The sequence below is a fragment of the Tursiops truncatus genome, chromosome 1 (assembly GCF_011762595.2).
Source record: "Tursiops truncatus isolate mTurTru1 chromosome 1, mTurTru1.mat.Y, whole genome shotgun sequence".
Taxonomy (NCBI): domain Eukaryota; kingdom Metazoa; phylum Chordata; class Mammalia; order Artiodactyla; family Delphinidae; genus Tursiops; species Tursiops truncatus.
The window spans coordinates 98,064,905-98,089,364 of NC_047034.1; the positions used below are offsets into that span (position 1 = coordinate 98,064,905).

General features: G+C 34.5%; 1 protein-coding gene across 3 annotated transcripts in view; it reads left to right on the forward strand.

Annotated features, from left to right (window-relative positions):
• DPYD (dihydropyrimidine dehydrogenase) overlaps nt 1-24,460 on the forward strand; it is an 810,457-nt gene that overhangs the window by 141,434 nt on the left and 644,563 nt on the right. The window contains exon 2 of one of the 3 annotated variants that reach the window (XM_073810614.1): nt 4,089-4,159. The exons of the other annotated variants lie outside the window; for them this stretch is intronic. The gene's annotated coding sequence lies outside the window, so the exon portion shown is untranslated. The remainder of the gene's footprint in view (nt 1-4,088; nt 4,160-24,460) is intronic. 3 annotated transcript variants of the gene reach the window in all.

Consider the following 24,460-nt stretch of genomic DNA (forward strand, 5'->3'; position numbering starts at 1 on the left):
AACATCAATTTATTCCCTCATTTTAAAAATACTTATAATTTTTTGAAATCAGTTTCTTAAACCCAAAATATTATGAACACTGTGCTTCCTAGAGCAATTAAGAATCAAGAAGATTTTGTTTTTTTCTCTTTTCCCATTACTAACTCCTTTTCTATATTCCTATTTCCTCGTCTTCCCCCACAATTTAACAAAAAAAGAAAGGTCTAATAAAATATTGATGTAGCTGAATATTTAACTGGACAAATTTCAGTGGTCAGAATAGTTTTAGACAAGTCTATAAAATATTTGTTTTCGTGTTGTCCACAAATGTGGGATACTGATTGGAATGAATTAGTTTAGTATAACATTTAAATATTCTTTTTCTCAAAGAAAGGGGATTTTAAAATAGTAAAAAGAAATGTACTTGGGGCCAACTGATTCATGAGCAGACCATGATACAGTTACTAGACTTAAGCATAGTTTCCCTGTAAGCTTTCTGCATTATCACAAATGCAAATTTCTCACTCCTTCAAAAATGTTTAGCACAGCTATACTATAAATACACACTAGACCATAAAACTTGTTACAGTACTGCTAATGCTACAGTTGCAAAAGCAGAGTACTATGGTTTCCAAGTTAAGTAGAGGTTTCATTGGTTTCAGTTTTGTAAAAGATTTTTATTCCCTCCTGAACTATAAAGTGAATCTAGTAATTCTTAACTGGGGCAGTAGGTGTTATTACCCCTCAGCGGGCATTTGAAAACGTGGGGAGGCATTTTTGGTTGTTGTCACAATGATGGATGGGTGCTTTGGCATCTAATAAGAGTGCATCACAGATCTCAGACATCCCCGGTACAAAAAAGAGTTGTTCCTTACAAAATGTGAATGATGCCTCTTAAGAAACTGGGTATAACTGACCTGTCATATTGGGTATTTATTTATAATATATATATAACTCTTATTTAGACACTTCGGATGAACCAACTGCCTATTTCCTGACTGAATGTATAAACATTAATAAAGAAGTTGTAAGCTCAATAGAGTAGCTTATCTATTTATAAAACATATTATGATAATTTAATAGATAATTGGAAACCTTTTGATTGCAGTTTATACTAAAGCAAAGAGGGACATTTACCGTGTGATACTTGTAGATAATCTTTAATGACTATAAATGTGAGTAAATGATGTATCGATGTTTTTTCCTAATTGAATATTTTGAACTCAACAGAATGTCCTCTGTAGTAATTCTACTTTTTCCAATATAAATGATCATACATAAACCTAATATTTTGAAGATTTGTAAAGAAGGGTAAAGAAGAGATGTAAAGAGAGTAACAAATAATATTCAAATGATAGGTGAACATAGAAAATAATCACACTGTTTTTTACTTTTTCAACATATGTTATTATCCACATTTTGCCAAAAAAAAAAAAAAAAAGAATGTATTCAGGCAATTGCTCTGAAACAAATGTCAAAAAAGTAAGAGAACCATATAAATCACATTGTTGCAGAATATTCTGTGCCCTCCATGGAAACATGGTACTTCTGTTTGAAATGCATAGATTCTGTAGAAAATCTGTTCTCTCCTGGGTCCTGATGCGGAATCCCTCCAGGCGTCGTACCATCCTTTTCAATATGTGTAAGAAAGAACTTCTAGAGACTAAAATGCTAATATCATTGCTCTCCCTCTTGTGCAAGAAGAGTGGCCTCTTCCAGCAACACCTTTTCTGTTTAAAAGGAGCATAATCCTGAAGTCTCTTGGGTCTACGAGTAGTATCTGTTTTGAGCCCAGAGTGTAACTTTGAGACAGAATTTATCACTTTTCTCCATCAACAGAAAGAGTTCTTTCTTAGAAATTGTTAGTAAGCAGTGGATAAATTACTGAAAATTTTCTGAGGGAGGTGAGTGAAGGATTTACAACACACATCCCAACTTCCTGTTAATGTGGATCCTTAGTAACCTCTCCCTTCTCCAAAGGCGCACCTTCCCTCTTGCACACATCCTCAGGTACTGCCGGTGTGATTCTCTGCTCTTTAACTTGATTCTCTCCCTTGCACTATTGAAGGCCGCCCTCCTTGATTTTTCAAAGCATCCATCTCTAAGTCTATCAGAGATTTAAAGAGGTATTTTTATTAGCCATGTGTTGAAGCTTTCTTGCTAATAACTAGCTGATACCAGCTATATTCAGAGACTGAACGTGTTGATTTGGGGAAAAGAGTTGAGTGATTTGGGGACATGGAGTCCTTTGGGAGATGTATCTAAAAAGACATATTTATGTTATACTTAATTTTGTTATTCAAATATTGCTCTTCTGAGGAATTGAGAAAATTGTGAAATAGCAAAAGGAACTCAGGCCAGCATGAGATCCCATGGGCTGAGAAAGAAGTGTGGGAGGTGAGAGAAAAGCAGAAGAAAAGAAATGGGGCTATTTAAAATTTTGCTTAACATCTATAATAAAAAATATGATTTATTTTCTGGGAAGAAAAACCTAAAATTCATGTTCACAAACTATTTTCCCAGAAATTAAACTACTAGAATTTACCACACAGGTTTTTGTATCCTAGTGATCAATAGTAAGTATGTGAGTAATAGCTTATCATTCAGTTTTAGAAAAGAAAGAGATGCCGTTCAATGATTGATGCTCCCAGTACAGTCAGAAGCCTTATCATTGAACGATATCTCATATAAAGCATTTTTGAAGGAGGCTCAGCTTATATGGTCCTGTTATATTTGTTTCTGAAATATAATATGTGGATATCACTTTCAAAATTTTAATACTGAATAGTTAGCAAATTATTTGTAATATTTTAAATTGGGGCTGTTACATGAATCTTTGCCAGATTCTGGATCACTGTGAATTTATTATTGAGTGAGGATACTAATGTGTCCCACCAATGTAGGTCATCTTTTATATTGGTTAATGGGATTCATATTCAGCCACAGGATTTTATGTTCAACTTGAGAATAGAGCTTGTATTTTTGCCTTTGCACTATACTTGCATCTTGGGTGGAAATTCAGGGGAATTGGTTTTTTGTCCTTTACTAGCTGGTTATTCTTGGGGAAATTAGATTAGATTCTATAGGTCTATGAATGCCATGATTATTTTTTCCTTATTTTGTATCATTTATCCATTGTTACATAACAAACCACCCCAAAACTTAGTAGCCTAAAACAACAGTTTACTGTTTCTTATAATTCCTTTGGCTGGACTCAGCTGGATAGTTCTGCTGTTCTTATGTGGGCTCACTTGTATGGTTGCAGTCCTGTGGGACCTCAGTTGGCGCTGGAATACTAGAATGGTCTCACTCACATGGCTCTCCCACATGGCCTCTCATCCTCCAATAGGCTAAACTAGCATCACATAGCATTGCGGTTAGATTCTAAGAGAGCAAAAGTGAAAGCTGCTGAGCCCCTTAAAGCCTTGTTTCAGAACTGGTTCAGTGGCACTTCTGCCACCATTTTATTGGTCACTGGGAGTCACAAATGTAGTCTACATTCAAGAGGGAAGATCCCATCTCTTAAAGGGAGAAGTGGCATGCACATACAAAGATGGGAGGGATTGTTGAAGAAAATCTATCACATATTATAATAAAGTACTTGTTACATTGTACTGCAATGATTATTTAAACCTTTTCATGCATATTTCCCCACTGTGGTATAATTTTCCCTAGGGGAAGACTTATTAAACTTTGTCTTTCAAATGTGTGCAGTAGGTGACCAAAAACAGTCAATGTCAAAGTGAACTCTGTGCAGAGGTATTGATAATGATAATATCAATGTTCATGCACACTTATATTTTAGCACTTAATGTATAAATATCTTCTATTTTCAGAAAAGAACATTTTGAGAGTCATTAGCTCTATTTTTAAAAGTACGTTTCTTACCATAGTTTTACTCAATTGAACTTCTGTTTGTTCAGAGTTTAGCTTTTTTTTTTAAAGTAAAGGACATCATAAAAATTGCAGAAGGATCATTAGTTTGAATTCTGTATCTTAGACTTCTAGTCTTTGCCAAGAATCGTTCTTTAAAGTGTTTGCTACTTCTCTGCCTACGGGTAAGTTGAATCTTGTAAATAGACCTCTTTCTTCTTTTTCATGTATTACAGAATAGCAGGGGAACCTTGCCATGAAAGACTGCCACTATTCTAAATGAAGACTAGAAATGCAGGTTGACAATGTAAGCCAGCAGTTGTGATATAGCATCTTGAAACTTCTTTCTTTCCAAAGTGTCATTATGATCTATTTCACTGTTTAGGATGAAGGTCTCACTTTTTCCATTTCACTTTAGTTATAGATGCAGTTATGACTTACTAAGTTATGCTTTCAAATATTTTTACTGCTTATGTGAAGTATCCTCCTGGGAAATCTGTGAAATGAGAGGGGAGGCTTTATTTTCTTCTTGAATTTACATATGATTTGTCTGCATATATAACTTGAAATTTTTAGTAGTTTTTTCTGTAATTGAACAAAATGTTCAATTTTCTCATTACTATTGTATGAAGAATAGAAGGCGGCATGAATATTTTAAGGACTGCTCTTAGTTCACAGTGACCTGTGTATTTTTGTCCCCAAAGCCGGGGAAATAAAGCATAAATTATGAAGCTGTGATTAAGTAGTCTAGAAGTTAGGAACGTCCATGCAAAAAGAGAACGATTTACCCAATTTTCCCCCTCAGCAGTTATGCCAACATTAGCTTTTTATTTCCACCCAAATTCTTGCAGGTATATGCTGTATTTTAACAAACTTTACCTTTGCAAATTTCTGCTATTTTAAAATCAAACAAAATAGGTGATAACTGCTCGTTGCCAAGATAGTATAAATTAACTCATTGGCCTCAGAATGTGTAAATTAATAGCAGCCCTCAGAAATCACACTCTTCAGCCTAAAAAGAATGATACTCTTTAGGTGTAAACTTCTCAGGTGTCTATTCTAAGGTTCATTCAGCGACGAGCTAATAAAATGACTAATATTCATATCTCCTCAGGTAGGGCCCTAATCTTGTATGAGCGTATTTCCAGGATGAGGAGGATGAATATTTAATGGATGTTCCCTTGGTATAAAATAAGATTATCTCTGACAGATGGTGGTTTTAAATGAGAACATTACAGTAATTCAGAGTGGACTGGACACATTTTATCTTTCTGCTTTATAAAAATATATTTGCAAGGGTGATATCTTTTGTGTAGAAATGAAGGCTAATCACACGTCACAAATTTCAATATTTTTACATATCACCCTATTTTTTTTTTTTCATTTTTATGTTTGGAGAAGGCATGGATTTCCTTAGAAATATCATTAAATTTTTTTTGGCACCAACCATCATATTTGATAGGATTGGTAAAATAATGGTTACTAATAAACATGCTATAAAAAGAGAAGGGAATGCTTTTTTAAAAAAATTACCTTTGTTCTTTTCCGAGTAATAAGATTTAAATGCCATTCATCTTCTATGAGGTTGTCTTGAGTGTTTTTGGAGAAATGCTGAGCCTTTTTTTTTTTTTTTTTTTAAATGTGGCTGAGGCATATCGTTGACCTAAGATTTAAAGGCCAAACTGGGCACACATTATTTCATTATTTCAGTCAGGAGGCAGTGACCTATAAGGAAAGGTCATCTTTCTCTTTCAACTCACATAAAGATCTATTAATAAACACAGAGGTGTCTGATGTACTTGAAACTCACTGAATATTTAAGTTCCCTTTGTGTTTAGAGAACTGCTATAAAAACATATGGCATGAAAGACTATTGATGGGTGGGCGTCATTGCCTAAATGAAAGCTTTGAATCACAAATGCGTGTGAGTAGTTATCTTCTTCCACTTGGAAAATACTACTCTAAATATATATTCAAAATGAATAATATGCATAGCATAAAACAATGGCCCAAGCTGCTTCATATGATACTAGTAGAGGAAATGTGTGTTATATCTCTGGTACATACTTCAAAAGATAGATATTTGATCTTTCTCATATTCAGTAAAGCATATTAAAATATGGTAAATGTTATAACAGTAAATGTTATCACCAAGGAAATAGGCATATTAATTAAATTAAATGTTTAATGGACTTCATGGTGTTTGAAGCTTGTTGGAAAGGCAAGTATATTTTAATTTTTCTGCTGTATTTTTTTCCCTTCTACAAAGTCTGAGTTATATTCTCTTTTAATGATTTTATTAAATAGCAAGATGTAAATCTAATTCTCATTACACAACAAAAATCTAACAAATGTCATTGTGTTTACTAAAGTTAGAGCTCCATGTACACCATAATTCTACATTATTTCCTGACACAAAAGTTAGCAACACAGGAATTACTTTCCCAGCTTCTGTTGGTGTTAAAATTCCTCTGGACACACTTTTTAATGTATTGTCTACCTTTGTTCCTGTGTACTTAACCCTGTGAAAAATGAGACATTAAGAAGAAGTTGATATAGATGACTGTCAAAATCACAGTCTCATAACAATGTCACTTTGGATAACATCTGTCAGCTTAGTCAGGTAATATGAATCCCTCGCATGTTTTTCATAGAAGTAGTTAGAGAGTATTCTGAAAGGGGAGCAAAGAGAGTGGCTGTGTTTTTTAATATAAACCATCTGTGAGAAACAGTGCTTCCCTAGTGCCCTTATGAGTAAGAGGAAATATATAATCTGGTTGATTCATAGCCTATTGTATTAAATGAGAACCTCCCCCGCCCCCGAATACATTGTGTGCTCCATTTCTTGAAGATAATGGTTTAGTCTTGTAAAATTGTATATATTTACATTTTCCTTAATACACTTAGAGACTTAAGTGTATTCCCTTGTTCTGTATGTCCTTTTCCTCTAAAGAGCTTCTTCATATATCCCTAGAGCTTTTTGCCAGGGAGACTAGGTTACTGAATAGATATCTATACTTTCAAATGTTGTTATGTAAAGCTGAAAAATTGGTTTTATTTTCACTGTAAGAGTAATTTGAAAAAAAAGGAAAAGGAAAAGCATGGCTCATGCCTAAGGAAACACTACTGCTTGGAGAGATAATGATCACTGGGAATTGAGATGTCCTTAGTTTTGCTTTTATTTACTATTCCTTCTATATTGAACATTTTTCTGTCTCTTGGGGATAGAAATTCAAATGAGATCAAATATTTCGCATCAGATTGGTTATACCATAACGTGACTCATGTTCTTGTAAACTATTACTACTACCCCTAACAAAAAATGTAAGAGGATAATAAGGTCAGTGTAGTATCAGTCCTGCTCGTTAAACCACAATTATGTGTATTGTTTCTACTCTGAACTTGCCTCTCCTGAGATATCATCTGTTGCCATGGGAAGCATGATTTTATTAGAAGTATGAGGGATTGTGTGGAAAAGCTGATGTTTCCTATTACTGATTTGGGGACAAGTCTGGGATTTAGGATAAAGTACTGATCTTAAGGAAGGTATGGCCTTCCATTGAACAAGTTGTCATGAGGTTCTATCTCCAGCTTTATGATCCCCAAGAAATGATGCCTTCTTATTCTTTCCTGAAAGTAAGAACATCATTCCTGGGGTAACAACCCCTTCACCTTCAACCTAAGAATGAAAGTACATTTTATTTCCTATGGTCCGAGTCCACTCGTATCAAAATATTTTTTTTAAATAAGAAAGATTTTTTAAAATAAGATGATCAACACATATCTACATAAAACTGAGCCATGGAGTTCTTAATATTGTAGAAGAGGCCAATCACTTATAGTCATAATTATTCAGAAATTATTTTGTCAAGATCAAAGTTTTCTATTCTGTTTTTATGTTCCATAGTCTTGATTCTATAAGAACTAGGAACAGAATGTTTGAGAGATAGGTAACACAGGAACTATAAATGTTAACATTTTGTGCTTCTCCCTTACCCACCGCTCCCCCACTCTCCAAGAATTCTTGAGTGCCTGTCACATCACTGCACATTTCTCTAGGATTGTACCTTCATTATGTTGATTCACATTTTATATTTTTGAGTCACAAAGAACCATAGCAACACCCTGATGGTACTACCAGCTGATATTCAGGGAATATATTCTAAGGCTTGATTCATACAGACAAATGCAGAAAAGGAGTTTAGTCATTTATTCTGTTTTTCAAATGTAGGCAAGGAAAATAGTTTACTCTTTATAAATGACTTAAGGCACTTAGTTGACTAATCCTGTTAATGCTAGAGTGTGTATATATACAATAGTAGTATGATTCTATGGCCTTTTTCTGAGTGGGCCTTCCCCACCTACCCCCTTGCCTTTTCACCACTTTCACTTTCTGTGCTTTTGTTGGAAGTTTTAAATGTAAATAGGCAACTGAATGAAATTGGAATGCAGCTTGGTAGGGTGGGAAGAAAAGTGTGTGCACGGCAGTGTCTGGAGCAAATGGGTAATTCCCAATGCAGATGTTTTACCTGCAGATAATCAAGAGCTCTCTGTGGTAGGCTTCCATTTTCTGGGAAAGAGGTAGCTACTAGGATGAGGACCTTCCATAGAGCATGTGCCAAGCAAGGCTGCAGTGACTGTCATCGTTTATATTGTTAACCACAGCAGCTATCTGGTGCCACAAAAGGAAATGGGATGATGGTGTGAAAAGAAAGGTGAGGTAAAACGACTTGCAAAGAAGTGAGGATTGTAGAAGTAGTAGTTATGAGTATATCTCCTACAGTGAGTTATGTAACTCACAGAAACTGGGCAGTATGAACTACACCTCCTACATAGAAGTTCTTTGTTTGCAGTGATTTAATTGTGCATCTATTAGCGGGAGAGGATAAGGAAGAGAGAAAGTGGAAAATAGTGGCTGGGTTTCCTGCCTCAACATCTTAAGTGCCATCTTTCTGTCCCTTAAAGTTTCCTTTACAATGTATACTGAAGAGTACATTCTAGTATTTAACTTTTGTGCCTAAAAGCTTTATCAAGGGATAAAGGACTGGAATGAGATATGGGCTGGACACAAACATGAATCAGTTAGTCAAAACCCCAGTATTCTTACTTTCTGTGTGATCTTAGGTAGCTCTCTGAACCTTTGTGAGGCTCAGCTTTCTCATCTGTAGTGCTGGGTGTAAAGATGTCTGTTTCTCATGAATGATGTGGTTGTTGTATTTAAATACCGTAAAATTTTAAGCATTTGAAAAGTGGATAATATTGTTAATAAAATACTGCTTATTGTTGTTTAACCACATTAAGATGTGTTATTACTGGTATCGAAAAATGAGAGTTGACTTGCTACAATCATTTATATAATTCTTAGGCTTTATGTAGAAGAGAAGCAAACAATTTGTGTCATTAAGAAGCTTTTAGGAAATTATTTATACTACAATTTAGTTTAGTGAGAAATTTATGAATGCTCGTGGGGATTCAGTGATCTCTATCACACCATCATTAAGACATCATACCCAATGGAGACCATTTACGATGTGATTCAGATTCTTGATACAAATCATTCTCTTTCAGATTTTGTAGGGTATTTCTCCTGCCCTAAACTAGACTTCAGCTATAAAAGAAATGTTTAGTGATGTTTAAGGAATGGCTCCGTGTAAATAAAAATGCATGGTGTATGTTATATGGTAGGTACTCAACTAATGTTTTTATGCGGCCATAAGAGAATGGATGGACAAATTAACACATTCCCAGTGGCACCTCAGAAATAGTGAAGCTTGAACTCTAAATATTGAATAATTACATGTCCAATTTTGTGAAAAGCATCTTATGATCTTAAAATCGTAAGTAATTTTTGGTAGCAATAATATATCACAAAATTACTAGTTTTTGATCTTTGTATACATTAACGATTAAATCTGGCCACAGTATATTTAGAATTATTATGGTAATTTCATATAATGGATGGAAATAAAAGTCTGCAATGGAGATACAGGTGGAGGTTTAGCCCTAGCAGCACAGCTAGGATTGCTATATCATGAATAAAAATGCTTGTTTTCTGGTTTTCTGTGGCTGTGTGCTCCAAGCAGATTGCACCATTAACTGTTGTGAGAGATGGCTAGTCATGCAATAGTCACAGTCATTCTGGACATTATTAAGCTTCTAGAATGATGTCTCATTTCTTCATTCTGATATTATGTTAAAGATACAATCATATTGTCGTTGTCTTTACATTTATTGTGTTCTCTTAGAGATGTGGTGTTTTCTTTACCTGGAAAAGCATCTGGTATCTTTATTTTTCTTTTAAAATGTCAGTGAAATTATTCTGAGAATTGAGCGACCAAGTATTTAAAGCTGAACATAAAGAGACCCATGCAATACGATGTATATGAATTCTTTATTTGCCATTTGACAAGTTGCATGTTTCCATCTGGCTTCTTTTCAGTTAAAAGAAGGAATAGAATGAGGTTTTGTAGAATACTACTTGCTTGGTAGAACTTAGAATATACCTCCTTCTGAGTTGACAGCTGTTGCAGTATGTTCAAGAAGTATCCATGATTTCTTCCCTGTGGCGTCACCAGGTGCCGCGATGCCTAGAAGAGTTAACGTGGCACTAACTTTTACAGATGTCTCCACTGGTATCCACATGTAAGAACTCTCTTGATGAAAACTTTGGGCAAACAGCAAGTCAGTAACTAAACTAAGCAATGTGTTATTGAGCACAAATTCTTTTTTAAAGTTTTGTTCCTTTGCTCATAAATTTTAAACAAAAATAGAAAACTTTAGTGAACCGTCAACTTTTTCCCTTAAAACTATAATACCAGAGTCTTTATTACATCCTTCATTTGTTTATCCTTCATTCATAATTTAACTTCAACTGAGCATTTCGCTGAAATATTTTTGTTAATTATTCTGTTTAGTTCAAAAAGAGCATGAGGGTGATTATAAAAATACAGCACAATAAGTTAATACTGTTTTTCCTAGATTCTCAGATATCACTGATTTAAAAACATCTTTTTTGAAAGAATACTACTGTATTAATTGCAATTATAAAATATAACTTGATTTCAGATGCTTTATTGAAATAAAAATGTAGAAATTAAGTTATATAAGTAACCATTACATATCAAGCACTCAATAGACATTAAGTATCTCTAATCATTGTCTAATCATTACGACAACTGTGTGCAAAGAAGGTATTTTAACCCTGATTTATGAATGACAAATCTATAGTTTACCCTGAAGATGGAGTAATTTATCAGGATCCTGCAGCTAGTAAAAGTTAGAGCTGGTTCTGGTTGTTCAGCTTCCAAAATCCATACTCATTCCACAGTACCAAGTATATACATAAAAATGAAAGTAAATGGTACTATCAGGCCAAAGTAAAAATAAGGCAGAAAAATAAGGTGTAGCCAGGAGTGATAGTAGAGTACAAAATGCATACAGTGACTTCTTATATACTTAATAAATATGAACCATAAATTCATCTATAAGTACCTTAGGAGCTAATGCAAAAAAGGAAACAAAACCCAATACAGACATGAATCACTGGATCCATAGAGAAAAATAAGCCAGCTGCTGGATAAAAGCTTCACATTTTCTGGTACAATAGAAATTTCTACTGTGGAAACAAAAAGAGGATTCTATGCAAATCAGTACTTTAATTTGTAGTAGTAATAATACTTATTTTGCTTTACTATAAATTTCACATAATAAAGACTTTATTCAGGTATACCATCTTTCTTAATTTTAGTGTCTCTTTACCCTATACTTCCAAACAGAACCATTGCAATTTTTATATCTTTTGGGTGTGTGTATGCAGTATGATAGATACAATAAGGGACTAAAGCTTTGGATATAACTTCTCAAACTATAATTGGAAAGTAGACTCAAAATTTAAGTCCATTGCTAGCATGCAATCAGTTATATCCTGGTCTCTTGAATTTAAAAATGCTTACATCATGTCATCAAAATCATTGTGTTATTCAAAATCTAAAAATATTATTTTAAATATAGCATTTTTCTCTCAGTCTGTTTTCAGTAGAGCTAGGGATTTTATTTTATTTGTTTATTTTAAATTTTAGATAATTTCTGTACTTCATGGTCATATTCCTGGCAAGAGTTTATTTTTAAAACAGAGTTTTCTGAAAATTAAGATATAAAAAGAATTGTCATAAGGTGGCAGTGTGTTTCAATGATAACCATCAGTATAGAAAGAGAGCTTGTTGCACCAAGTGGTTCCTTAACCATTGTTGTGCTGTACGTAAAAATTCACTGTACCTAAGGATTTTTTTGGTTTTTTTTTTTTTTTTTTTAGGAAAATTGAGCAGCTATTTCTTAGGGAATATGTGGAAAATTATCAAAGATACTACTCTTTTGAGTTTTACCGTTGCTAACTCCAATTTGTTAAATAGGTTTATGTATTCACTGCTGCATAAAGGGAAACCTTTCCCTTCACCCTATGCCTATATACAATGACGTAACAGTGAAATATTTCCTATTATAATCATTGACATGTTTTAGTGAGAAGTGATAACTAAGTTTACACATTTTAAGAAATATATCTTAGGTTATAGTAATTTTGAATGTTGAGAGTAATAATTATAATTTTCATTTTGGTGGTATTGAATACAGGAGTTTTTGGACATGGTTTAATAAACAGCATTCGTGTGTGGAGAAGTGATAGAAAGAATTTAAGCTTCTTAATGAAATGGACTAAGTTTAATTTCCTGCCTTCCTATTCATTAGCTTTGAGACGTTGAGCCAGTTACTTTGTCTCTGAGATTTTTCTTCTTATTAGTAATTTGGAGATAATAATAATGTTTACTAAATAAGGCCATTGAAAGATTAAATGAGATGATGTTATTGATGTGCTTACTAAACTTTGAGATATTTTGTTAATTATTATTACAACCAAAGAAAATATTTTTTTATTTCTAAGTATTTTCTGATGTGACCTTACTTGGAGAACACATTTGAGGTTTATCACATTTAGTTGTCACATTATTATGATATGGTACATAATTGTTACTTAACCATGCAGTCAAGCTAGAACAGCAACAGAAAAACAAAAGCATGTGTTGCTTGTCATCCCTCATTTATCAGCACTTCAACATTTTTCACTTATTACCCATATTATGAAAGAGGTTACTAGGACATAGAGGACATGATCTCTGTCCTTAAATACCTTCCCATCTGGCTAGAAAAATAAAACTGGAAAAGAAATGGTAAGACCTGTGTTATGGCCTCAGTTCTGCCATTAGCTAGCTTTGTAATCTTGAATATGTCTCTGTGGTTCTGTTCTCTCATTTGTAAATTGAACTTGATAATCTGTAAGGTCCCTTCTGGCACTTCTATCTTAAGAACATTTCATACTATGAATTTGTAAATAAGTAAGCACTGAATTGCATGTTAGTGAGTGAATGTGCAGTAAGGAGAAATTAATGTGGGCTTGGGTGTCTGGAGTATCTTTGACACTGTTTCCAAGAAACAGATTTATAGTTGCTCATAAGCAAAGGGAAAGTCATTTTCATTACAAAGTCATTTTTTCTATATTGCAAGTGAAAAATCAGACATACATAATATGAAAAAGCCTGGCATATATAAATTTTAAAATATTAATATTTTAAATAATCTGGGATAAAAATGAATCATTATGGATTTTCACTACCAGCTGGTAGGTGGCAAATAATGACTACCCAGGGAAGAAAAGGAAGAAAGACATATAAATAAATAATTGTAGTTAGTAGTTTAATCATGGTAAATAGTATCCAAACTTCATGTGGTATTTAAGATAATTTCATTAGAAGTATATAATATCTGTCAGAAAACTTAAATACTACTTTAATTAAAATTAAAATGTAGCCTTTTCCAGCCTTTATGAACTCTTAAGGAGATACACTAAAAATGTCAAACCTTACAAAAACAGTGACAACTAAGTCTGATGGACAATTTAATAGTCTTGAAGAATTACATACTACATATACATCAGAAGGAATTCGCCTAAGAAAACTTTGGCCAGATTTCTTATTTTTATTGTGCCTGAAATTTATATCATAAAGACTGCCTGAGACTGAGGGAGGAGGATACTTCATTGCTCTAGACTCTCGCTCCTGTCTCCACCATGCCTCCTTCCTCTTTCTACATATAGGCAGATCTTGAAAGTCCTAGAGAAACTGGATAGGAAGTCTTCAAGACTAATCAAGTCATAGGATCTTCTTTGAAAGGTAGTCCCAAGATAGTCACAGGACTTGGTCATGTGAAGCAGATGAACTCTGGTAGCAATGCCTGTAACTGTTACCCATTATCTTTTGTTTAAAGATAAGTACATGGGGCTTCCCTGGTGGCGCAGTGTTTGAGTCCGCCTGCCGATGCAGGGGACACGGGTTTGTGCCCCGGTCCGGGAAGATCCCACATGCCGCGGAGCGGCTGGACCCGTGAGCCATGGCCGCTGAGCCTGCACGTCCGGAGCCTGTGCTCCGCAACGGGAGAGGCCACAACAGTGAGAGGCCTGCGTACCGCAAAAAAAAAAAAAAAAAAAAAATACATAGCCGTGCACGCACCTTGGAAGAATTTTAGGACCTCAACACAGTCATGAAGGCATGACTTCTATGAAAAAAGAGCAGAATACAGGAAGAGATAGGATAAGGGAGAGAGGTAAGACAGAACTGCTAAGAATCTAAAAAAAGAAAAATCCCACATTGGAGACAGTAATAAGTAGAACTAGGGCTAAAAATATAAAATAAAATCTGTGATAAAAAGAAGAAATTTGAGCAGTTCTTAATAATGCAGATGAAAATTATAATGTGTAACATGAGACAATCAATTATATTAAGGATAAAATGATGGCCCAATATATATGATTTCAGTGATTCACTCAAAACGTTTATATTCTAGCTACATTCTAGGCATACTAAATCTCAGTCAATTCTCTAGGGATACAGCAATGAACAGAGTAAATATTGTACCTGCTCTCACAGAGCTGACATCCTGTGGAGGGATGAAGAATTATAGACATGGGGACATAGAAATATATAATATGTTAGGAATGATAAATACTTTGAATAAAAAAGAGCAGAGTAAGGGAATAGAGAGTAGGGGGGCAGAAATAGATGTGCCCCAAAGAGAAAGCAAAAATGTGGAAATGAGACAATAATCAGAGGCATAATAGAAGAATATTTTATTTACCTTGCAGTAATTTCTTTTTCTTTTTGTTACTGTCAAATTATTGTACTGCAATAATTAAGAAAAGTTCTATCAATATCTAGGCCAAAGAAACAGATTATAAGAGGGGGAAATATCAGTCGGCTTCACACATCTTATTTTCAATTCCATATGTCAGAAGACAGTGGAGAAATTCTATCTATAGAATTTTAAGGAAAAAATATATTGTGTTTAATAATTTTATGAAAAACCAAGATGTTTATCTATGGTAGTGACAGAAAGATGTTCTTAAACTTTCAAGTGTTCAGAATATATACCGTTTAACCTATTAGGGAACATTACTGGAAAATGTTTTCCAAGTGAATGAAAAAAATTGAGAAATCAAGAATTGGAGTTTAAAATATCTTGGGTACAAGTGAATGTAAAAGACAAATATTCTTGAAAGAATAGGTTATAATGAAAACATGTCAATATAATGATGATAATTTGCATGTAAGACCCCAGACTGTAATAATGAAGAATGAGTAATTATGGAGTAGGGAAATTAAAGAAGTCAAAAATATACAATTTTACTTTTAACTGACCAGGAGAAAAATTAGTTCACTTATGCTATTAAATAAAACACCAAGAGAGCAACTAGAAAAATTCAAAGTAGAATATGTGCCTTGTAAAACATTGGGGAGACAAAAAAAAAGAAAAAGAAAAATGTTATGTACTAATTAACACTGCACTATTTATAATGAGAAAACTATTAAAATTAGGATGCTTGATAGAAGCTCAATAGTAGTGAGAAATGTGATAGCAGTAGGCAAATCAGTAAAAATTAATGAAGATATCAAATAAAAAATGAAAAACTGATAACTCAGTCTAAAAGCTGGTTCTTTGAAAAGATAAATCATTTATTTAGATAGACCATACCAAATGGATAAAAATAAATGCTATGAAACATAAATTCAGAATATTAGGAATGAGGAAGGAGATCTCCCCACAGATGCAGAAAAATTACTAGTTATTGCCCCACCTGAGGCAGGGCAGGAGTATTTTTTTTAATATAAATGTCAAATAGCTCTTTAAAGTTGATAACCACTGATGGATTTTTAATGTGTCTGTTTCCCATTTACTTTCCAACAGTGGATACTTTTTAATACTTGCCAATCTGATGTGGGAAAAATTACATTTTGATTTAACTGTAAGTTTTTTGATAAAATTAAGCTTAAACATTTTAAAATATCTCAAATGGATGGCCATTTGTTTTTCACAATTGCCAATTTATAGTGTTATGGTTTATTTTATCTACATACACACAAACAAATACATCCTATATGTACAGATGTATATGTGTGTGCCCATATATATTTATATTTTAGATTTTAATGTTTTAAGATGTATTAAGGAGGTAATAAATAAATGTAAGAAATAGAATATATGAATGAGACTTTTGCAGTAAATAAATTGTTACACTGAGATTTTGGATATCATATCTAATATATTTCATGTTATTTCCTGTGCTTGATCTAACACTTATAAAGATTTATTTACAAGAGTGTTATGAATTTTCCCAGTTTAATAAAATAGAAATGACTGTTATATTATCCAGTCATCCTAGACAGAGCCTATGTCAAAAAGCTGTCATGGGGCTTCCCTGGTAGCGTAGTGGTTAGGAATCCGCCTGCGAGTTCAGGGGATGCGGGTTCGAACTCTGGTCCGGGAAGATCCCACTTGCCACAGAGCAGCTGGGCCTGTGGTCCGCAACAAGAGAAACCACCACAATGAGAAGTCTGCACACGGCAACGAAGTGTAGCCCTTGCTTGCTGCAACTGGAGAAAGCCCACGCGCAGCAGTGGAGACCCAACTCAGCCAAAAATAAATAAATAAATTTATAAAAATAAAAAGCTGTCATGAAAATGTAGTGTGTTTTCTAGTTACTCAAAATAGTATGTTCTCATGTCAGGTGTTAGTCACAATTATCTTTTTCTGAAAATTGAACTATAGTTGCCATATAATATCATGTTAATTTCAGGTGTGCAACATAGTGATTCTACATTTAAATACATTATGAAATGATCATCACTGTAAGTGTAGTAACCATCTATCACCATACAAAATTATTACAGTATTATTGATTGTATTCTTTATGATACATTTTACATTCCTGTGACATATATTTTATAGCTGGAAGTTGGTACCCCTTAATCCCTTTCACCTATTTCAGCAACCCCCCACCTCCCTCCCCTCGGGTGACCACCAGTTTGTTCTCTGTATCTATGGGTCTGTTTCTGTTTTGTTTAGTTTGTTCATTTGTTTTGTGTTTTATATTCCACATGTGAGGTCGTACAATATTTGTCTTTATCTGTCTGACTTCTTTCACTTAGCATAATACCCTTTAGATGCATCTGTGTTGTCTCAAATGGCAAGATTTCATTATTTTTTATGGCTGAGCAGTATGCCATTGAGTATATATATACCACATCTTCTTTATCCATTCATCTATCAGTGGACACTTCGGTTGCTTCCATGTTTTGCCTGTTGTAAATAATGCTGTAATGAAAATAGGGGTGCTTTTTATTCCAGTGGGTATTTTTTCATTCACATGCACAACATTAATTATGCAAATATGTATTTTTATATGTTCTAATTTGGAAAATGTTGGTACTCATAGAAAAAATGCATGCAAAAGTTTTAAAAAACTTTTGAAAAAGTTTTGTTCTTGAATAGTTTATTAAATATATCAGTCATTTCCTTATTTACATAGCTTAAATAATGACATTTTATCTTTTCTAATAGCTAAAAGCAATATACACACTCATATATCATAGTGCTACAAAAACATTTATTTTCATTAACTAATAGACTTTTATTAATCAACTGTTGGAAATGTAGAGTTATACAATAATATTCACATAAAGCAACTAGGGTAACGTAATCTCTGAACTCAGGCAACTGCAGTTTAGTTATGGAAGTGCAGCATGAACATGTTAATGAGCAGTGATACTTTGCATTTACAGAGCCTCCTGCCAAAACACTCTTCCTTCCGGGTCTTCCGATAGCTGGTTTTTTAATATCGTTTGGACTTACTTCAAATATTGTGTCTTAAGGGAAGCCCCAACTACCTAATCTAAATGATCCTTGCTCCTGTTAGTCAATTGCTTTTTATTGTGTGTGTGTTTTGTTTGTTTCAAAGCATTTATCAGTAGCTAAAATCATATTGCTGATTAATTTGCTTACTGATTTATTCCTTTATTTTTCCCAACCTCCACTCCCACTAAAAATGGAAGGTTTAAAGTGGAAGGATGATAACTTCTTCCTAATGTCTCCTATTTTCTGTTTTATTTCCCCAGACACTGTGTTCTTTATAAGTTATGGAGAAAAATAATGTTTGAATATTTTAAAGTTATTATCCAATGTGGAATGAGCAGCTAATTTGTGGCAGAAGTTTGAAAATATATGCATCTATATTTTAACAACTAAGAAATATTTCTAAATTAAGTTCACATTTGACTTCGAGATGTTTTTCTCAAAATATATTGAGGGTAGTCTTGAGATCTTGTCCCACACTTTGACAGTGTTAAAATTTTTTTTAATCTAAAAATGTAATGATTTAACAGTCACAGTCTCATAATTGTTCAAAATGAACACATCATTACTCAATGACAAATGTTTTCCAACCTGGTATGTTAAATGTTGTTTTATAACTCAAATGTATGATGGAGATTATTCTTATGCTTGAAGAATGTTGGTAAAAAATTGAGGAGTTTTTTAAAGGTAAAAAACCCATGATGAATTGGTTGAAACTTGATGTTCTATTGCTTTAGAAAAATTTGTATAATTGTATCCAGCTCTTGTATTCTTTGAGCATGAAAATTGTTATACCAGAGTACTTCATTTCTTCCAAAAAATCCTTTTCCTTCCTGCAGAATAGTGCTAGTAAGTGGAAATCAAGGCAAGACCGTCAATTTCTACCTAATTTGTAAGAATCTGGGACATTCTGTCAATAGAAAGATGAATGGCTATAGAAAGTCATCTTATAAGTTATAACCTAGTAAAGGATATTTTTTTGGCAATTTTATATGAAAAACTGAATAGAGTTTTCATTTTTAAAATCTAATGATCTTTATTTTTTATCTGGGGGGATTATGTGATATAGTTAATATTATAAATATAATTTTCTTATTTCTTTTATTACTATATGACAAATATTTATCATATCTTGATAAAATAGCTTGTATTTTGTGAAATTTGGCTAAATTTGAAACAGCTCTCATTTAACCTTCAATAAGTGGTATACTGATATGTACTTTTCCTTACTAGGAAAAGATGCATTTTGAAATAAATAGTTGTGATTTTGGGAGTCCTACAGGCATAAAAAGCAGTTTTACTTACAGCAAAAAATGTTGAACATTTATCCCTCTTGTAGTAGGAATTTAGCTTTTGTAATTGAAATATTTCCATTTTCACACGTGAAATAACTGCTTAACTGCTAAACTGCAAAGAAAATGACTAAATTTAGAATGTGAAAGGATACTTGAAATTTTTACATTATCACAGATCTTAATGTCTTCTAAAATGCCAATAAAAAGGATGAGTGAATTTCTTTCACTGTCAATCTATGATTTGTGGGAAATTCTTGCCTATAGAATGATGTTTGGCAATGCTTGCTTGCATAAAAAAGAGTATTTAGAATCAGCTAACATAGAAATAAATGCTGATAAGAGCACACTCAGGGTAAAAGTACATTTTCTGCTTCCCAGGACTGTAGCCTGATTACAATGAATTTTAAAATTATTATGTTTAATACACAAATATGCACACAGTACTTTTTAGAAAACTGTAGATTATGTGTCTCCTGGCATTACAAAATCTAGAACTTTTATATATAGGAAGATGCTTGCTCAATAATTTCCATAATTAGGAAGGGATATACGTACATATTTGAGAGAATCCTCAGATTCCCAGAACTTCAGAGGAACTGATTGCTCTTTTTCTGGGTCATCTCCTTCTTAAATTGAGCCATTATAAATTTATTCATGGAAACATTTAAGTAAAAAGTAGATATTGTAATAGTGTGTTTTCTCTTAACTTTGTCAAGTCTCAGCCTCTCTTTTGTGCATAGGCAGAAAGAACAAAGTCATAAGATGAAAGAACCTAAAATGACCAACTGGTTCTGGCCCTATTTAAAGAGAGGACTGTTGAAATTAATTCTAGATGTTGTTAAAAATTTGGATGTTATTTAGTCTGCATTTGAGACTTTTAGAGGATCATTGCATGTATCAATTAGCTATTGCTGCATAACAAGCAATCCCCAAACTCAGAAGCTTAAAACAATAGTATTTATTATTGTACATGAGTATACTTACACATCCCGTCAGGGCTAAGTTTTGCAGATAGCTTTGCTGATCTTGACTAAACTCTTTCACATGTTTGAGGTTGGTGGCCTATTGGGAGGTCCGGGTAGCCTTGGCTTTTACAACTGGACTCTCCTCCCTGTGGTCACTCATGTACTAGCTACATCAGGCTAGATAGGAGTTGTTCACACAGGAATGGCAGAGCTCCAGGAGAGGGGGCATAAGCATGAAAGATCTCTTGAGGCCTAGCTTCAGAACTGGCACACGATTTGCCACATTCTCTTGGCCAAGGCAGTTCACAGCATCAGCTTATATTCAAGGATTTGGGAAATAGATCTACCCTTTGATGAAAGGAGCTGCAAAGTCACATTGCAAAGGGTGTAGATATGGGAAGGGGTGAAGAAACTGGTCCATTTTTCTACCACTCTATTATAGACCACTTCTTGCATCAGTTACACATGTCTCTCCCAAAAGCAAAATTTCCTCACTTCCAACTCAGCACCATCAGAAATCTTGTCCAGTTCTAGTATCATGTTAATTACAGGGTCTCATAAACTACATAAAGTTCTGATGTGATTCCTCAGATGCAGCTTCAAAAGGGGGGAAAATGAGAGGCACCAAACAGTCACTGGTCCACAGTAATTCTGAAACCATGCTGGAAAAATATTATCAAGTTCCTCAACTCCAAAAATAGGAAATGTTCCTTGATTAGGTCCTGACTCTTCCCCTTGGGAGTAAGTTTCCAGTTCATTGTTCCCCATGGCCCCTTCTCAGATTTTTGCTCTGCTCTTTGTGATGTCCTTCCTAATCTGTTACTTTTCTCGGCTACTTCTGAAGAAATACTTCTCAGGTCCATTTTGGGACCAGAGTAGTTTTCTTAGGCTTATTCCTCTCATAGAAAGTTAGAGGCCCAGAAGATGTTTTGCAATTTGAACAATTTAAATCGCTTTTATTAAAGGTTGGTGGCTCTTTTACCTATGAAACTTACTATAAAATTTTGTGGGCTTTCTCTATGTCTGGTATAGTTTACTCTTCACCACAAAAGCCAAACCACAATCGTTTTCCAGAAATGCTTCTCTTTATACACTTTTTTATTGCTATTTTTTTTTTTTTGATTTGGTGTCTGTGAGACCACACCTTAAAGATTTCTAGAAGCCCATGTCCTCGTCCTCATCTTTTCTCTCACCACTGAACACGACTTAATTCTTTTAGAGATCTTAGCAAAGGGCGTTACAACCTAAGCCTTGATTTCATTGTACTCCTTGGGCCTCATTTCACTTTGAAAATCTTTTGCCAGCTGGGAAGACTACAGATGAGAAAAATTTTATTTGCAAACTTAGCTACCCTCAGCTTCACTATATTCCCTCTAAAATTGACTTGCAAATGGACAAGTACCTTCTTGGTTCACTCTTTATTAATATACCTTAAATGTAGTAAGACCAACTGACATTCTGAATATATCACCTGAAAAATCATCTTGCCAAGATCCATAAATTCATTAGGTATATTATAATATCTTGCTTTAGATTTACTACAGGGCACAGTGTTACATTTGCTGCTACAAAACACAAGTCACCATTATTTTTCCAGCATCCCTAATAATTCCAGCACCTTCCCAGCCTTTACTAATAATTCTCTTGCCATTTTTCTATCTTTTGTAAGAATTTTCCACCTCTGACTACCTCCTCATTGTAGAGCCAGTGCCACATATTTTAGGTTTTTTTTATGATAGTACTGAACTTCTAGGTACAGTTTTCCTATCAATTAGCTATTGTCACATAAAAAACCACCCCCAGCTCACTGGTTTGAACAATGTGCATATATTACTGCTTACCAGACTATGGGTTGGATGGAGAGTCCAATAGATTGGCATTAGCTTTGATTGATTGGCCAGTTTTTGCAGGAGTTGTTAGTATGTCCTCAAGAGTAAGGCTACTAGAACGGAGCCCGCATTTGGGCAGAGCTGGAACTCCTGGCTTGAGGTCCCTCTCCTCTGCCATCACCGAGCTGCCCTTGAGCCCCAGGGCATGGCAGCCTCACTCTGCTGCCGGATCTGGAGAGGTCCCACTGACTGAAGCCACGACCCTCCTGGGGACTGCGGGCTGGCAGTGTGGCTAACAGGGTCTTGGTACTCCGACCAGGTGTCAGGCCTGAGCCTCTGAGGTGAGAAAGCCTAGGTCAGGACATTAGAACACCAGAGACCTCCTGACCCCACCTAATATCACTTGGCGAGAGCTCTCCCAGAGATCTCCATCTCAATGCTAAGACCCAGCTCCACCGAACGACCAGCAAGTTCCAGTACTGGACACCCCATGCCAAACAACTAGCAAGACAGGAACACAACCACACCCATTAGCACAGAGGCTGCCTAAAATCATATGAAGTTCACAGACACGCGAAAACACACCACTGGATGTGGTGCTGCCCACCAGAAAGACAAGAGTCAGCATCATCCACCAGAACACAGGCACCAGTCCCCTCCACCAGGAAGCCTACACAACCCATGGAACCAACCTAACCCACTGGGGGCAGACACCAAAAACAACGGGAACTACAAACATGCAGCCTGCAAAAAGGAGACCCAAAACACAGTAAGTTAAGCAAAAAGAGAAGACAGAGAAATACGCAACAGGTGAAGGAACAAGGTGAAAACTAACCAGACCAAACAAATGAAGAGGAAATGGGCAGTCTACCTGAAAAAGAATTCAGAGTAATGATAGTAAAGATGATCCAAAATATTGGAAATACAATGGAGAAAATACAAGAAACGTTTAACAAAGACCTAGAAAACTAAAGAGCAAACAAACAATGATGAACAACACAATAAATGAATTTAAAAATTCTCTAGGAGGAATCAATAGCAGAATACCTCAGGCAGAAGAACAGATAAGTGACCTGGAAGATAAAATAGTGGAAATAACTACTGCAGAGCCGAATAAAGTAAAAAGAATGAAGAGAATTGAGGACAGTCTCAGAGACCTCTGGGACAACATAAAATGCACCAATATTAGAATTATAAGGGTCCCAGAAGAAGAGAAAAAGAAGGGGACTGAGAAAATATTTGAAGAGATTATAGTTGAAAACTCCCCAGATATGGGAAAGGATATAGTCAAGTCCAGGAAGTGCAGAGAGTCCCATACAGGATAAATCCAGGAGAAACACACCAAGACACATATTAAATCAAAATATCAAAAATTAAATACAACGAAAAAATATTAAAAACAGCAAGGAAAAAGCAACAAATAACATACAAGCGAATCCCCATAAAGTTAACAGCTGATCTTTCAGCAGAAACTCTGCAAGCCAGAAGGGAGTGACAGTACCTGTTTAAAGTGATGAAAGGGAAAAACCTACCACCAAGATTACTCTGCCCAGCAAGGATCTAATTCACATTTGACGGAGAAATTAAAACCTTTACAGACAAGCAAAAGCTAAGAGAATTCAGTATAACCAAACCAGCTTTACAACAAATGCTAAAGGATCTTCTCCAGGCAGGAAACACAAGAGAAGGAAAAGACCTACAATAACAAACACAAAACAATTAAGAAAATGGTAATAGGAACATACATATCAATAATTACCTTAAATGTAAATGGATTAAATGCTCGAACCAAAAGACATAGACTGGCTGAATGGATACAAAAACCAGAGCTGTATATATGCTGTCTACAAGAGACCCACTTCAGATCTAGGGACACATACAGACTGAAAGTGAGGGGATGGAAAAAGCTATTCCATGCAAATGGAGATCAAAAGAAAGCTGGAGTAGCAATTCTCATATCAGACAAAATAGACTTTAAAATAAGGACTATTAAAAGAGACAAAGAAGGACACTACATGATGGTCAACTGATCAATCCAAGAAGAAGATATAGCAATTCTGAATATGTATGCACCCAACATAGGAGCACCTCAATACATAAGGCAAATGCTAACAGTTATAAAAAGGGAAATCGACAGTAACACAATAATTGTAGGGGACTTTAACACCCCAGTTTCACCAATGGACAGATCAGCCAAAATGAAAATAAATAACGAAGCACAAGCTTTAAATGCTACATTAAACAAGATGGGCTTAATTGATATTTAAGAACATTCCATCAAAAAATA